Source organism: Malania oleifera, chromosome 5 (genome assembly GCF_029873635.1).
Source record: "Malania oleifera isolate guangnan ecotype guangnan chromosome 5, ASM2987363v1, whole genome shotgun sequence".
Taxonomy (NCBI): Eukaryota; Viridiplantae; Streptophyta; class Magnoliopsida; order Santalales; family Ximeniaceae; genus Malania; species Malania oleifera.
In genome coordinates this window covers 78,959,631-78,977,384 of record NC_080421.1, presented here as the reverse complement: position 1 = coordinate 78,977,384, position 17,754 = coordinate 78,959,631, and positions in this window count along the sequence as shown.

Here is a 17,754-nt window from a genome sequence, read left to right as displayed (position 1 = left end):
TACTGCTTAGGTATCAGAGTTTAATGACAAATATATCCCTAGTACCCATTGGTCCAGGTTAAGCATGACTATGACAGTTTAACTGGATATTATATATGTTATTATGTGCAAAAAAATAAAATAAAATAAATATAGTAAAATAGGTAGGTCGTTACATATTGATCATCTTATGAAGAAAATAAATGAGATGTCTCAAGAATTGGTAAAACTTCAAGTAAATGGTGAAAGCAAGAAAGAGTTAGAAATAAAAGATTTTAAAAGTAAAATTGAGGATAAGGATAAAATCATTGTTGGCCTTATAAGGCTAAAAATCTTGTTTTGATGATAACAAATCAACTTAACTTATTTGGTTAAGTGATGATATTTTAGGACTCGAGTATGAGAATACAAGGTCAAGTGCTAACAAGGATCATTAAAAGCTTATACTCCAAAGAAAAATGATCAAATGAAGCTTAAAAGGCATGGATTCAAAGATGGTCTAATAAAGTTTGAAGATCATTAGAGCATGAATATTAAAGAAAACTTGCTAAAGGCTTAAAATATATTGAAGTTTGAAGACAAGATGAATTCAAAGAAAGACAAGTATGAAAACTTAAGTACTTAGAATGTCAAAGTCTTAAGAAGTCTTTATGTAAGTACTTCATTCGATTTCAATATGGATACATAAAGCACTTAGGGTAATTACTTGGACCTAGATGCCTTTTAAAATACTTGGAAAATATTTTTATAAGGTCAAAAATTATTTCAAAAAGGTTAAAATTATTTTTGGAATGAAAAGCATCAAAATAGGATTTTTCAAATTATGTTATTTTCTTTTCTATATCTGTATTGATGAGCATTTTTGTCTATCAACCACTCAATAACTTATGTTCAACACTAAAGTTATAATATTTTCTCTTAGCTTTCCTTTGATAGTAAGAACGTCCAATTGAAGTTGTATAGAAAAATTTATAACTAAAATACGGAAGGGTGGTCAAAGTTGATAGCACCTCAACCAACTGACCAAGATGAACTGGGTTTTGTCAGCCAACTGACTGGTTAACTGATTGACCAATTTGAACTATGTTCAGTCAGCTGACTGACAATTAGTTTTTGAAAATCCTGGACAGACAGAATGAACTCAGCTAACCAATTTGAACTATGTTTAGTCATTTGACTGACAATTATTTTTTGAAAATCCTGGATAGATAGAATGGACTCAGCCGCCTGTCCAACCGGCTGACCCTATATAAATACTTACTCGATTGCCTGTCCAGCCAAATGACCCTATGAAAATTTAAATTTTGAACTTTAATGAAAAAATTCTAAAAATTAGTTTTTCAAATCTAAACATTATAAAAATGTGGGGGACACTCAAAGCAACTTGGGAAAGAAAGAAATTCACTCTAAAAACTCTATAAACACATGGTTTTGCAAATCAAATTATACCAAGCAATTGAAAATGAATTCTCAAAACTGAAACTCTCGTACTCGTAAAGCTCTCATGCTCTCATCTTTGCACATCTGAATTGCTGAGATTTTCGAGAAGCAACTGATCAATCCTTCTATGTGTTTCTGAATTGTTGATTCTCATCTAGAAGGAAAACTTGGTGAAATCTCTTTTGAGCTTCAATTGTATTTCATATTGATATTTTGATTGAAGTATATAGTATTTGAAATTGTACTAATCTGCCTTATCTAAGGGTAATTCTTTGTACATAGATTATTGATCTTGTTCTTGTAGATTTGACGATTCAAGGATTGTTTGGATCGTTGCCCAAGCATGGGGTGTCGCTTGTAAGGTTTTGGTCCACCTGAAGAGGAATTGGTATAGTGGAATCCTTTGGTGGTATTGGCCAAAGGTGAGGACGTAGGCTGGGGATAAGCCAAACCTTGTAAAAAATTGGCGTCACTTTTTTTCCCTTACTCTCTTTATTTTCAGCATAGATTAACTGCGTGGATGATCTATATTTCTTAATCATAAAAACTACGTGGTTAGGATTTTAAATAATCTGAAGTATAATTTATTTTTTGGATTGCGGAAATCGAAAGAGAATACGTTGGTTGATCAATAATTTGCGAAAACTTAAGTTAGTACATTGATTGGTTAACAACCTAAAACCTATAAACGGAAAGTTTATTTGAAATCTGAATTTTGGAAAGAGTGTGAATGTTACATTGATTATCATATTAAAAGATCAACTACATTAACCACAGGGTTTGAATCAAATAATCATATATACAGGGCTGCATACAACTCAATATCTTGAATTCTTGAAAAGCTATAAATTTCCAAAAGAAGTTGCATAATTAATCTTGATTTGAATATTGATTGGTTTGATTGGTTAATTAAGTTTTGTTGTGTGATTGTGGATTGAATAAAAAGAACTAAATTTTTTTTAATTGTTAAATCAATAAAAAGGTCAAGAATTCATTGAAAGAATTAAAAGAGGTTAAGAATCTTAAAAAGAATTAAAAGAAAATTTTAAATAATCCAATTCACCCCCTCCCCCTCTTGGGACTACACATTAGTTTTCAATTGGTATCAGAATAGGGTTGTAGCAAATCCTAACTAGAAGCTACATAAAGATCTATATCGTACACTTAGGCATAGCTCCCTTTAGAGAGGGTCAATTCTCAACCAGGTCTCCCATCTTTTGTGGAATAAACTATACCTTTTGGAAACAAAGAATGAGGATCTACCTTCAAACCATGGATTGGAAAGCATGGAGAGTTGTCACACACGGTGACCTTATCCCTACCAAACTTGTAGATGGTAAAGAAATACCCAAAGAAGAAAAAGAATGGACAGACAATGACCATAAGATGTTGCAAGTAAATTCTAGTGCTATGAATGCTTTATATTGTGCTCTTGATATAAATGAATTCAATAGGGTTATGGCTTGCAAATCAGCCAAAGAAATATGGGATAAATTAGAAGTAACCTATGAAGGTACTATTGATGTAAAGGATAATAGGATTGATATGTTAACTAGTGAATACGAAGCCTTTGGGATGAACCTAGAAGAATAAATCACTAGCATGTACACTAGGTTCACCCATATTATAAACTCCCTCAATGCACTAGGAGAAAGTTAGAACACCTACGAAATATTCAAAAAATTCTCAGAGGGTTGCCATCGATTTGGGAACCTAAGGCCACTGCAATAACTGAAGGACAAAATCTTAAAAACACATCCCTAGATGAACTCATAGGTTCTCTCCTCACCTATGAAATAGCTATGAACGAAATAAGTGAAAAATCTGAAGCCCAAGAATCTGTTGCATTTAAAGCCTCAAATAAAAACTCTAGTGATGAAGATGGAGATGAGATGGATATAAATGAAATAGCCTACATATCCAAGAAGCTTGCAAAAATCCTTAGAAATAAGAATAAATTCACAAGAAAAATAGGGAACTCAAAATCCGAATCAGATGAAGAAGAAACCAATAAAAAAAATCAAGGAATAAAATCCCTACATGTTATAATTGCAGAAAGGATGGACACATAAAACCAGATTGTCCACAACTTAAGAAGGATTCCAAAAATAATAAGAAAAATGCATTAAAAGCCACTACTTGGGACAACATGAGTACAAGTAGTTCAGAAAGTAAATCAAGTGACCAAGAGGTTGCTTGCTATATGGCATGGGACGATGATGAAGAACAAAGTTCCTCATCCAAAACAGTTAATGAGTATAGTAGTGATTTATCTAATGAATCCAATTATGAGAGCATGCCATCTTATGAAGATTTACAAAATGAATTATTCAAAGTTCATAAGATCCTAGTCAAAGTAACTAAACAATATACTTCATTGAAAAATAAGAATGAAGGTACAATAAAGGAGTTGGAATCCCTTAAACTTGTTGAAAGAGAAAAAGATTTAAAAATCAAGAAAATAGAAAATAAGAATGAAGTTGTGATAAAAGAGTTAGAATCTAAAAATCTTACTGAAAAATAAAAAGATTTGAAAATCAAGAGATTAGAAAGCAAGAATGAAAAGTTGATGAAGGAGTTCAGAAAGTAAATCAAGTGACCAAGAGACTGCTTGCTATGTGGCATGGGACGATGATGAAGAACAAAGTTCCTCATCCAAATCAGTTAAAGAGTATAGTAGTGATTCATCTAATGAATCCAATTATGAGAGCATGCCATCTTATGAAGATTTACAAAATGAATTATTCAAAGTTCATAAGATCCTAGTCAAAGTAACTAAACAATATACTTCATTGAAAAAAAAGAATGAAGGTACAATAAAGGAGTTGGAATCCCTTAAACTTGCTGAAAGAGAAAAAGATTTAAAAATCAAGAAAAGAGAATATAAGAATGAAGCTGTGATAAAAGAGTTAGAATCTAAAAATATTACTGAAAAAGAAAAAAAATTGAAAATCAAGAGATTAGAAAGCAAGAATGAAAAGTTGATGAAGGAATTAGAAGACTTAAGATCCTAATACTCTATGGAAAATGAAAAATATCAATATATTTCTGAATTAGAGAATAAAATCAGAAAATATCTCAAAATCAAGAAAAGGGAAAAAATATACAAAATTCAGAAATTTATGATCTTAAGAGAGAAATTGAGGTTCAAGCCAAAATCATCTATAACTTCACAAAAGGAAAAGAAAATCTTGACAAATGATTGCGGCACAAAGAATGTCCTTAAATAAAGAAGGCATAGGATTTAATGGGGTTGAGAATACAAAGAAAAAAAATATCTACATGGGATACTTTACAAAAGCCTCTGAAGATTATGCTAGCACCTCTTCAAACGCTTACACTCACACCACATGCTTCCTATGTAAGAAGAAGAGACTTATAAAGTTTGAATGTCCATTAAAGAAAAAGGGTATGAAAACTAAACAAGTTTGGAAAGTAAAAGAAGCATCCCTTGTTAAATCATCCAGACCCAATAAAGTATGGGTACCAAGATAAGAAACGAGTTCTCTTGTTAGGAATTAAGAAAGCTAAAAACATAATAAAAATGGATTAGTAATAACTCAAAAAGAAAATTCTCCTTGTTCAAATTTATGGAAAATTATTTCTTAATACAAGGATATTAAACTAATTGAAAATATCAAAGAAGAGTTTAAGAGCTTATTGACAACTATAACATTGAGACAAATAAAAACAAAAATAATATTGTTGGCCCTAATCAATGAATGAATCATATAAGGCTTAACTTAGAAAGTATTAATATTTGAAAAGCAATATGAATTTTGGGTGTTCATATGAAATCAAAAGAAAAGAAAATCTAAAGCAAATTGAGCTTATTGCATGAGTGTTTTGATAAAGAAGAGAGCTTGATAGAGAAATTGTGAAAGAAACAAACTTTAAAAGAAAACAAAGGTCACCCGACTGACTGAACAACACCTTAAGGAGAAAGGATAGGTTAGCTGTCTAACTGAAGGTAAAATTTTTAAACAAGTTTTAATGGAACTTAAATTTAATAAGAAATATATTTGAGAATAAGAGATACTTAGCAACATAAGAACAATTTAAGCAAAAGTGTAGTACAATGCACATGATAATGATATACTCCATACTTATATGAAATGCTAATATGCTATATACTTCTATGCTACATGCTTACATGATGATATCTTGATAGTTTCAAAGATATGAAAATGAATTGACTTATATTAACGATTTATGACTCACTATATATTGAAAATTTGAGCATAGTTTTGAAGCATGAATTTTGATATGATATTGATATATGAATATGAAATTAATTCTTGACCATACATGCTAATAATGGATCGCATGGATAAATTTATTTGTCTTGTACTAGACTACATGTGCTTATTGATAATCTTCTTTATGTTACTAATGTCAAAATGGATAGAAAGTTGAATTGAAAAATTGGCATCTAAATAATTTGGTATCCATGAGCAGTGAATGATGTGACATTAACATTGGTATCTATGAAGTATATTGGCATCGATGAATATATCAATTGGTATTTGAGCAAGACAACATAATTATATCCATGAGCATGTTATGATATTGATGATATTAACATGATATTGGTATTTGATATTAGTATCCATGAGCACGTACATGATATGAATCAATATTTGAAGCATGGGATGATAGACTTAAAAGCATAACTGGTATCAAATCTGAATGTATTAAATTCAAGGGGAGTATTATGACTCATTGCTTGTATTATGATTTTTCCCTAATTTTCAATTGGTATCAAATTGGTATCATGAAATAAATAATTGGTATTGTGAATTAATGTCAAAGAGGGAAAGAATGTTGAAAGAATGATGAATTATGAAAGACAAATATGACTTTTGATGTATTTTTAGCTTATATGAATGTTGTGCAACATATGTTTGATTGTGAATTTAAAGATGTTACAACACATATGAAATATGAATTACAAAAATGAAATATGCATGACTATTTGACGATTGAAGCACTCTACATAGGCTATATTGCAATATATTTGGAAGTGTATATTCATGTGATATACATGCTTGATGTTCATATGCTCAAAATATGATTTTATTTGAACTTAATCATTTTTGATATCTTACTCTTTTTGACTGATGTCAAAAGGAGGAGAAGTTTTGAGCAAAAATTGAGCATGGTATTGAAAAATATGAACATGATATATGTATCAAAAGGGGGAGAAGTATTTGATATTGAATGATCTTGAACTTGAATGATGTAATGAGTATAATAGTAAAAGAGCTTTTGAAATTGATATTGATATTGCTAAGTTTGTTAAGATGATGCTTATTGTAAGGGGGAGCCTTTTTAAGGCTTACTCAATTTTTTGCTCCTTGTTTTTCATCATAAAAAAGGGGGAGATTATTGGCCTTACAAGGCTTAAAATCTTGTTTTGATGATAATAAATCAGAGGAACTTAACATATTTGGTTAAGTGATGATATTTTAGGACTCAAGTACGAGAATACAAAGGCAAGTGCTCGCAATGATCATTGAAAGCTTATACTCCAAAGAAAGATGATCAATTGAAGCTTAAAAGGCATGGACTCAAAGGTGGTCTATTAAAGCTTGAAGATCATGAGAGCATGAATATTAAAGAGAACTTTCTAAAAGTTTAAAATATATTGAAGCTCGAAGACAAGATTGAGTCAAAGAAAAATAAGCATGAAGACTTAAGTGCTTAGAATGTCAAAGTCTTAAGAAGTCTTTATGTAAGTACTTCATTCGATTTTAGTATGAATGCATGAAGCTCTTAGGGTAATTACTTGGACCTAGATACCTTTTAAAATATTTGGAAAATATTTTTATAAGGTCAAAAATTATTTCAAAAAGGTTAAAACTATTTTTAGAATGAAAAGCACCAAAATAGGATTTTCCAAATTCTGTTATTTTTTTTTCTATATCTGTATTGATGAGCATGTTTCTCTATCAAACTTTCTTTATCTTAAAAAGTGTTCAACACTTAAGTTATGGGATTTTCAATTTGGGGTTTTGGGGCACCATCCCAAAACTGAGGTAAGGGCATTATTTGGGTATTTTTGGGTTGAATATTTAGTTATTGAAGGTATAAGCTTAGATATGAATGTATTTCTGAGGTTAACTTGAGAAAATGAGATTTTGTAAAATTCAAGGTTGGTGTATACACAGTAGGCAGGCTAGCATTTTCAGTGGGTGTTTTTCCACGGGAACCTAGGTAAATGATAAATAATTTAATTTAGGAAATGTGAGTATGAAACTATTCTGGGAAATTTAGTTGATTGACAGGGATATATATATCTGTGTGTGTGTGTGTGTGTGTGTGTGTGTGTTTGTGTGTAATTTCAAGAGTTTTGTATTATGGACATCGTGGGCGTGAGTTAGAAATTAGCAGATGAGCTTAGTAGTCAGGTAAAGGAAATATGCTATGCTATGAATTTTAGAAATTTTATCAATAATATATATATATATATATATATATATATATGTGTGTGTGTGTGTGTGTGTGTGTGTGTGTGTGTGTGTTTTGGGGTATATTCTATGGAGTATAAATTATCTTTATTATTTGAAAATATAGATTTTAGTGCAGGGGTTTTTTTTTAGTTGTATGGCGTGAGTTAATATCAGAATAGTTTAGAATTTATGCAATTTTTCATAATATCTTGATTTACAGTATTTTTGCACAGAAATATGTTTTCTAGATTTTATAGAATTATGAATTACAGTGTATATACAAACAAATATTTTACAGATAGATATTTTACAGTGTTTACAAAATACCATGATTTACAAAATTTCAAAACCATAACACACTGATATTATAGTTTAATCAGTCAAATATTATAATTATTTCAGTCAGATATTACAGTATTTCATATCAGTTTTACAATGTTATGGTTATTTTGGAATCATGATGAAATAGTAAGATAATTATATATTAGTATAATATAGTATCAGACCCTGATGAATTATTTCAGTCAGATTCAGTCAGCAGAGCACGATACCATTGCTATTTCATATGAGAGTGCAACCACATATCTCAGATAGTGTGTGGATTTCCGTCAACCATGCCTTGGAGGGATTGCAGGCTCCCTTCAAATATGGGTTGAGATGGCCAATTTGATGAGGGAGGGGCTAGTTACTGAGCCTTTGGAAGGATTGCAGTAAGGCCGATCTGAGCATTGATAAAGTATCAATTGACTTATCTTAGTGGGCCAACCAGAGTTAAGTCCCACCTACGGGCTCCACAACCCTGTCATGAGGGGTTAAATCATGACATATAGTTTTCCAGGGAAGTTTCCACAGATATATATATTGTTGACCCTATGGGTCATACCCTGTTTTGATTATGAAAAATACTTAGGTATTTAATGTCTACCGAGTTTATGTGTAGGTATACTGATTGGCAGATCATAATGATGGCACAAGGAATTGAAGTTGAAGACCCAATTTATGTTGTATTTAATTTCATTATTCTTTAAGGGTCTATAATAGTAAATAGGGCTTGGCTTGTAATAATCATACGCACCACCTGTATGATACAATAGGTAAGCTCAAACTAAAAAGGATAAGCTCAATACCGTAGTTGGACCTTAGGGAACACCCTTCGGCCGACCGACACCTGATTTTTTCAGTGTCCTAAAGAAGGCCTACAATGACCCTAGGACACTCACTCATGCATACATATGATTGATCATTTGATTAGGGTGATTGAATGCTTGAAACAGGACTGAAATGCACAAAATGTGCACACTCGGTTGACCAAACTTACCTGTACAAAAATGTCTGGTCGACCAAACTCTTGCAGTTCATTTGACCCCAATCGACCGAACACCCCAGGGGTTAACTTTAATGATCTCCTGGTCGACCGAGCATATTTTGAATATCATCAACCTAGTCGACCGAGTTCCCACGTGTGGGAACTCAATGGTCTGGTCGATCGACCGGCTCAGTTCAAATTGACCCTGGTCGACCAAACCTCAAAAAAATGGGAAAATTGCCTTTGGACATATAATTCTAGCTGACCGAACTCCCAATTCATTTCTAGACCAGTCGACCGAACCCCAAGAACTTGGGTCAATCGAACTTGTTGATTACGCGCCGAAACTGCGTAATTAAACGTTTAACCCGATCTTTATGATTTATAATTTTAATTAAATGTCCAAAATTGTCCAATATTCTAATAAAGTACCAAAATCATCATTCTTGAACTTTATTGCACTATTTATGAAGTTTTGGTAATTTTTTGTCGCAAGAAAAATTCCCGGGAACCAAAACCGACACCTGTTTGTATTTCGTGCATAAATTTTTTGTCCGAGCTCCGATTGAAACAATTCAAATTTTTGGAGAAAGAATAAAGGATTATCTACAATTTTTGTGTTTTGAGTTTTGTGAGATAAGGGCTCCAAAAGAGTCAGATTTGCGATGAACAGAGAATTAAAAAAATGAAAAAAATCAAGTTGCCAGGTCAACCCTTTCCCATCCGGGTCAATCTCAAAAACTTGACTCACTCGAAAAATGAGCAGCTCGGAAGCTATCCCAAGTGTAGGAGTTTTGTCGTGTAATATTAAGCCCAAGGGCTAGATCGTCTCCTCAGGGAATGCGTTTTAATCTCAATTTCACGTTCTCCCAATCGAAAATAAAAATGTACTGAACTTGGTTCAGATTTGGGGTTTTTCATAATTTTGGAGAGTTAAACAAAAACTTAAATTAAAGTTCTAAAACTAGCATGCTTCAATTTAAAGAGTACGTAGGAATGGAAACTCTAATCTACCTAAGGGAACATCGAAACACGCACTCATTAAAAATGGTAACATTGATCATGGAATTAAAGCACATAATGGAAACTCAATTAGACACAAACGCACATACTAAAATCGAACCTTTAACAAAACTACGAAAATTAAATCAAGCATCATATTTTAAACGCAAACACAAACTCAACGAGAATTCAAAACACACAAACAATATGGAGCGCGATAAAAATATAAACTTAAATAAAATGGACCCTAACTAAACTGGAACTCAACAAAAAGATTAAACTTTCTTGAAAAAAAAAAACTAATTAAATTCTTTAAAACAAAGAGAAAAAAAAACACTTTTATTTATTTATTTATTTTTATTTCATAACGAACCCAAACTTAATTCGTTTAAACAAATAACTTAAACAACAAAAACTAAATACTAAAGCAAAACACACTAACATCATATTAATATTCAGTCACTTGTCCTGGTCGACTGGTGCTCTCGGGTTGGTCCAAATTTTTTACCATGATTAACTTTTTTAAATGAGGTTAAATCAATTAAATATTATTAAAAAATTTCTAATTATTCCACTTTTATCCTTAACGGTTATATTTCTGGGGAAGTCTATAAATATCCCCTCATTTGGAATAATTAGCATGTATTAGCAATCTTGATTAGGAGAAATTCTCTAAAATTTCTAAAATCCATAATACTCATCCCTAAGCTCTATACACTCATACTTACCTTCTCTTATTACTGAAAATCTTTTGTAAGTTGGATTTGAGTGTTTGGTTGCTCTATAGGTTTGCTCTCCTCTATGTTTTGCTTGATTATTCTGATTCTTCTTGAGAGCAAAAATCTTAAGTATTCTTAGGGGACTTTGTTAATAAGTCCATCCTAAGAAGACTTTGTTTGATCTTCTAAGATTGCACCTTCATTGCAACAACTTGAGAAGCTCGTATATTATTTTGGTTGCAAATTCTGTTCAAAACCATTTTCAAATATCTATTGTGCTTTTATCTTGAAAAATATTTGAAGAAATATTTGTTTATGTGATAAAATCTTTGTTGCAATATTCATTGAGTTATATCTTTTGCTGAATACAGATATTAAATCTCTTTTTGCAAACCAAATCTATACACTACCTGAGCTTTATACGATTGAGAAAATCTACTGATTGAGATATATGAAGTTTGGCTAATATCTTTGTTTGAGCATTTAGATTGAATACATCTTGTGATACAAAGATCATACTGGTTTGCACTCTCACACATTATTACATCGACTGCAAATATATTTGAGAGTAGATATATTAAACCACATTGAGCTTACTTATTATATCTTATTTGTGGTGTATGTGATTGCGCAGAAACTGGGTACATGTCTGCTTTACTTGAAAGCATAATCACTGTACCATTTCATTGATTGTGAACATATTGTTGTATTTCTAGGCACGGGCTAGAAGAGGTAGACTAGCCTTGTGAAATAGTCCTGGATTGGCTTAGACCCAGTTAGGAAAGTTAGGTACACCATCCTGTTAAGGTGTAGATTGAGGTCAACCCCGCTAATTGACCTAGTTGTAAAGGTTGAGGTTAGCCCTGTGCTAATTGACCTCGTTGTAATTGGTGCTTCTCCACTCGTTAAGTAAGCCTTTAGTGGAATCCTTGGGCTTGCGAGCTAGAGGCGGGGACATAGGCACAGTTGGCCGAACCCTGATAACATATCGTGTGCCTTGTTTATATTTTTACATTTTATATTTACTGTACATGTATGTTATGGTGTGAATGATGCGCTTAATTTAAATTTTCGTATATTATATTATTGGCACATTGAAATTGCCTAGAAAGACCCTAGGTTGTATTATACGGGTATTTCATTTAACCTAGGAGATAAATTTTTAAACTTCCAATTCACCCCCCTCTTGGGAATACAACAATTCTAACATATATATATACAGATTTAAAGTATAACAGCAGATATATTATAATATTAGCAGTACGAATAAATAGAAAGCTCAGATAATACAGTTGTATTTTAAGCCACATATGTGTGAGTTCCATAGTATTATATTTTATATGATATCTCAGTTCAGTTATTTATCAGTAAATTAGTTATGTAAACTCAGTTGTTACACATTGGTAACAACATATTTCGTCTTACTGAGCATTGTCTCATCCTAGTAATTTAACATTTTTCAGGTGATCCAACTAAACAAGCAGATCAGGCTCGAAGATAGGGAGGTCGGTTGCACTGCCCTGTTTGTAGGGTAAGTGTTTTCAAGAGGAAAGTATTTTTGGGTAGATCACATGAGTTTTAATAGATGATACTGGAGAGTTATGTTTTTGTGTATGTATATTTTGAGGAGATACTGAATTTTGGTAATGTGTATATGGTTGTACAGTTTTGTGTTTTCCGCTACATAGGTATTTTCCATTAGTCATTATAGGGGTATCAGAATAAAAAAATTATCTATTTATAGTTTGTATGTTGACCTTATAGGTCATTCCCGGTTTCGATAATGACAAATACCCTTTGTATTCAATGAATTTCAAGTTTGTGTGAAGGATCACACTAACTGGATCACATTGATAACATGCAGCAACTTGAAGAATTATGAAGACCTGACATATATATATATATATATATATATATATATATATATTATTTATTGTAATATTATTGGGTCTATAAAAATTTAAGGGTCTGTAATAATTAATGTCTTACCTACATGGTAGGATAGATAAGCTCAAGACCATAAATGGACCTTAGAGATTGCCCTTCGATCAACCGACACCAGATTTTTAGGAGATATACTCAAAGGCCTTAGATCGACCATAGGACCCACAATATTGCATGAAAATGACCGTCATAATCTTAGTGTTGATTATCATGTGAATAGGAGTAACTTTATAAGTAGAAAAAGACCGAAATGCACAAAAAGGGAATGTTTGGTCGACCGAACATCTACACACAGAACTCTTCAGTCGACCGAACCTCCACCGGGTCAACATTTTGACCCATCGATTGACTAACCACAAATGTTCTCTAATTTCTTGGTCTACCGAACCTCCCTGGGGTCAACAATTGACTCTTCGGTCGACCAACTAGAAAATGAACTCCAACGCTTTGGTCGACCAAACATCCTCAGGGGAAGCTCCAACTGTCCAGTCAACCGAACTGCACGGATTCAAAAAATCACCTTTAAAACCCTCAAGATGGTCGACCATACTTTTAGTTTAATTTTTTCCTAGTCCACCAAACCCAGACACTCGGTCAACCGAACCTTAAGTACAGTCGACCAGTGCTCTCGGATTGGCGAAAATTACTGAGGTTAAAATGCTGTTATTTTTTTAATTAACATCATTTAAATATTTCCAAAAATGACAAACAGGTCCCAAACGGTCAAAAATTCAGGGGAGTGTATATATACCCCCTCATTTGCAAAAATTAGTGGGAGATTAGAAAAAACAATTAGTAAATTTTCTCTCACTTTCAAGAGCTCTATTTCTCACATTCAAGCTTCATTCCTTCATTCTTACTTATCTTCATTGCAAACCTTGCTAAGTGAGTTTCTAGTTAAGCTTACACTCTCGTTAGTTCTAGTTGATTGAGATATTTTTAATCCGAGAGTAAGCTTGAGTTTTTCTAAGAGACTTCATTAATAAGTCTTCCGTAGGAAAACTTCGTAGAGCTTGTGAGTTTTGCATCATCATTGCAATACTCAAGAGTTCGTATTTCTTTTTATTTGCGAAATAAATTTTTTACAAATATCTCTTGTGCTTATCTTTGAGAAATATTTTGAGATATTTTTTTGCGTGTTGAAGATCCTTGTTGTTATACCTAATGATTTATATTATCATTTTGACACAAAGATCAAATAATTTTTACAAACCATTTTTTGAATATCTCTCGTGGTTTATTTTGAGAAAATTATTTGTTGAGATATTTGAAGTATGCTTGTGATTTTAGTTGCTGCATTGTGATTGATACTATTATTTTGACACAAAGATCCTTTCACATATACTCTCATGAACTATATGTCATATTTGCATTAATCTTTGAGAGTAGACATTAAGATTACACTGAGCTTATCAAATCCTATCTTTCGGTAGTGCATTGATTATATTGTGTGTATTGTAGTAAACACCTGCTTAGTGTAAGAAGCAAATCCGTGTACATAAATTTGTGTGCATTTTTTGTATTCCAAGCATGGGCCTAAAGAGGGAGACTAGCCCTGTTGAATAGTCTCAGATTGGCTTAGACCCGGTTAGGAAAGCTAGGTGCACTATCCTAGTAAAGTGTAGGTTGAGGTCAACCTCGTTAATTGACCTAGTTGTAAACGGTGCCGCTCCACCCGTTTAGTAAGCTTATAGTGTAATCCTTGTGCGGGTGTGCTAGCGGGGACGTAGGCTGCAGCGACTCGAAGGAATTATAGTATTTAAATAATAGAAAAGGGAGGAAAATGGAAATTTTAAAAGGAGAAATAGCAGGTCTGGTCGACGAACGCAGCGCATATTGGGCTCGTTGACGCGAAGATATTGAGAGGCTAATTTATCCCAAAGTGGAAGTGGGATCATACATCTATGGATTTTATTTCAGGGCTGCCATCGGCATTGCATGGCGAGAACGCAATTTGGGTGATTGTAGACCGTTTGACTAAGACTGCCCATTTCCTTCCTATCAAGATCAGCTACTCCATGGATAGACTGGCAGAGATATATATTCAAGAGATAGTTTTTTTCTCACGGCGTTCCATTGTCTATAGTATCATACAGAGACCCACGTTTCACGTCACGATTTTGGAGGAGCTTGCAAGAGGCTCTAGGGTCTCAGTTATCTTTTAGCATGACATTCCATCCTCAGTCAGACGGGCAGACTGAAAGGACGATTGAGATATTAGAAGATATGCTTCGGGCGTGCGTGCTAGACTTTGGGCGTAGTTGAACTCAGTTTATGCCATTGGTGGAATTTACATACAATAATAGTTACTAGGCTAGCATTGGCATAGCACCATTTGAAGCGCTTTACGGTAGGAGATGTCGTTTTCCTTAGGACCAGAGCTTATTCAGCAAGCGCATGATAAGGTTTGGCTTATCAGAGATAGAATCAGTGCAGCTTAGAGGCGATAGAAGAGTTATGTCGATAACCACCACAAATAGTTAGAATTTGATATCGGCGATCATGTATTTCTGAAAATAGCTCCGTTAAAAGGGGTTATGCGATTTGGGAAGAAGGGTAAACTTAGCCCTAAGTTTATCGGTCCATTTGAGATTCTAGAGAAAGTGGGATTGGTTGCCTACAGGCTAGCTTTGCCACTTGTGTTGTCCAGGATCCATAACGTATTCCATGTTCCCATGTTGAGGAAATACATTACAAATCCTTCTCATCTAATCAGCTATGGTGAATTAGAGCTCAGTGATTCACTAGTTTATAAGGAGGTGCCAGTACAGATTCTAAATAGGAAAGAACAAGAATAACATAATAAGAAAAATCCTCTAGTGAAAGTCTTGTGGAGAAATCATGCAATGGAAGAAGCTTCTTGGGAGCTCGAGGAACAGATAAGGTAGAGATATCCACAGTTATTCAACGAAGTGTAATAGTAGGTAATGTTTCTTTCGCAAGTACATGTAGTGGTTTACTTAATAAGTAGTCTTTTAGTTTTGGGAGAATTTTATTTTATACATATATTTAATCTCCTAGGACTTAGAATGTAACCACAGTATTCCTCTGCCATAAGTAAGGGTAAGTAATAAAATAAGTAGACCGTTTTGCCTTTAAGGGATGATGAATCATATGAATAGAAAATTTCAAGGACGAAATTTTATAAGGAGGAGAGCATATAGCGACTTGGAGGAATTATAGTATTTAAATAATAGAAGAGGGAGGAAAATGGAAATTTAAAAAGGAGAAATAGTAGGCCTCATAGACAAACGCGCTGCATTCGTCGACGAAGTGGCATATTCGGCTCGTCGACGAGGGTGAATTTCATCGATGAGAAGATACCAAGAGGTTAATTGCCCATCTTTGAATTTCATTGATGAGAACAAGTGTTCGTCGATGAACTACCTTCGTGACCTCTTCGACGAGGTGATGTGGCTCGTCGACGAAGGCCAGTGTATAAATAGCCCTAAACTCGATTTTTCAGCAAATTTTCATGCAAAATACCCTTCTTTCTCTCTCGCTCTCTCTCTCCTTTTGGTTTTCCCTCCTTCTTTCTAGGATTTCGAGCTAATCTTTTGCCAGTTCGACGATTTAAGGCCACCACGATACTCTTGGGAAAGTTCTCTTCAACTCTACTGGAGTGGATCGTTGGTGGGGCTAAGTTGGAATCCATCCCAAATTTAGGGTAAGGCTTTTATTTAGTATTTGGTCTTCACTACAGTTGTAGAAAACGTAGTACACGTAGAAATACTGAATTTCTGTTCTAGGAGATGTTGTTTTCAAGGTGTTGAATGGGGAACCCTGCGGGTGCAGGACTGGTATATTTTAGGGGCTCTTCAGGAATCAAGTAAGGGAATAAACAAAGGTAGTTGTTTTCATGAAAATGTATGTGTAATTTTACAGCATTTAATTTCAGAAATAAATAAATATATATATATATATATATTAGCATTATGTTTGGAAAAATAATGTTGAAAATGAGAATATAGTTTGAATATGTGAATTACCCATTTTTGTGTGGCATAAGTAGAATTTATTATGATTTACTGATTTTTGGGAATATGACAAATGATACAAAGTTTATTATGATAAATCAGCATATGGGCCGAGAGTTTTTATTATGATATATCAGCATACAGGCCGAGAGCTTTGATATGATAGACTGGCGTACAGGCCGGGAGCTTTGATATGATATACCGGCATACGAGCTGAATGTTTATATGGTATACCGGTGTATGGGCCAAGCTTTGAATATGATATGACGGAGTATGGGCCAATAATTTAATCAGATATGTAATACGACGTACAGGCCATGAATGGAAAAATATGAAATGTCCGCATACGGGCCAATGATTTTCACATTATATATGCAAAATGATATGATGTTATTAACTTGGCAATTATTATTACGAAATAGCCATGTATTACTGTTTGAAATGTGTTATATGTTATCAAAACTTGGTTGGCTTGGTTTAGGCTTACACATGCACGGTACCATAGCTATGTGTTCATGATCATCATGATATTGTGTTATCGCTGTCGTACGGGGCAGCGTGAGGATGGATAGTCGATGTGGTTTATTGAAGTGTTGGCACCCCTGGTGTAAGGACCAGGTCTGGAAGACCAATTGTACTTACAGATATTTACTTTAACTTGGCAGTGGTCGGTCAACCATTGTCAGGTCCCGCCTTCAGGCCACACAACCCAGTCATGTAGGGGTAAGACATGACACCAGCCAGCTAACCTTCCAAGGATTTTTGTATTATTATTATATAAGATAAATTATGTTTATGGAAATCTAGTACGTTTCTATCATGATATGATTATATATATGTTTCCCAAATATGATACAGACAGTTTCACTAAATATATTTATGTATGGTTTTATGTATAACATGGAAATACTTATATTGCCACACACTGGTGTTAG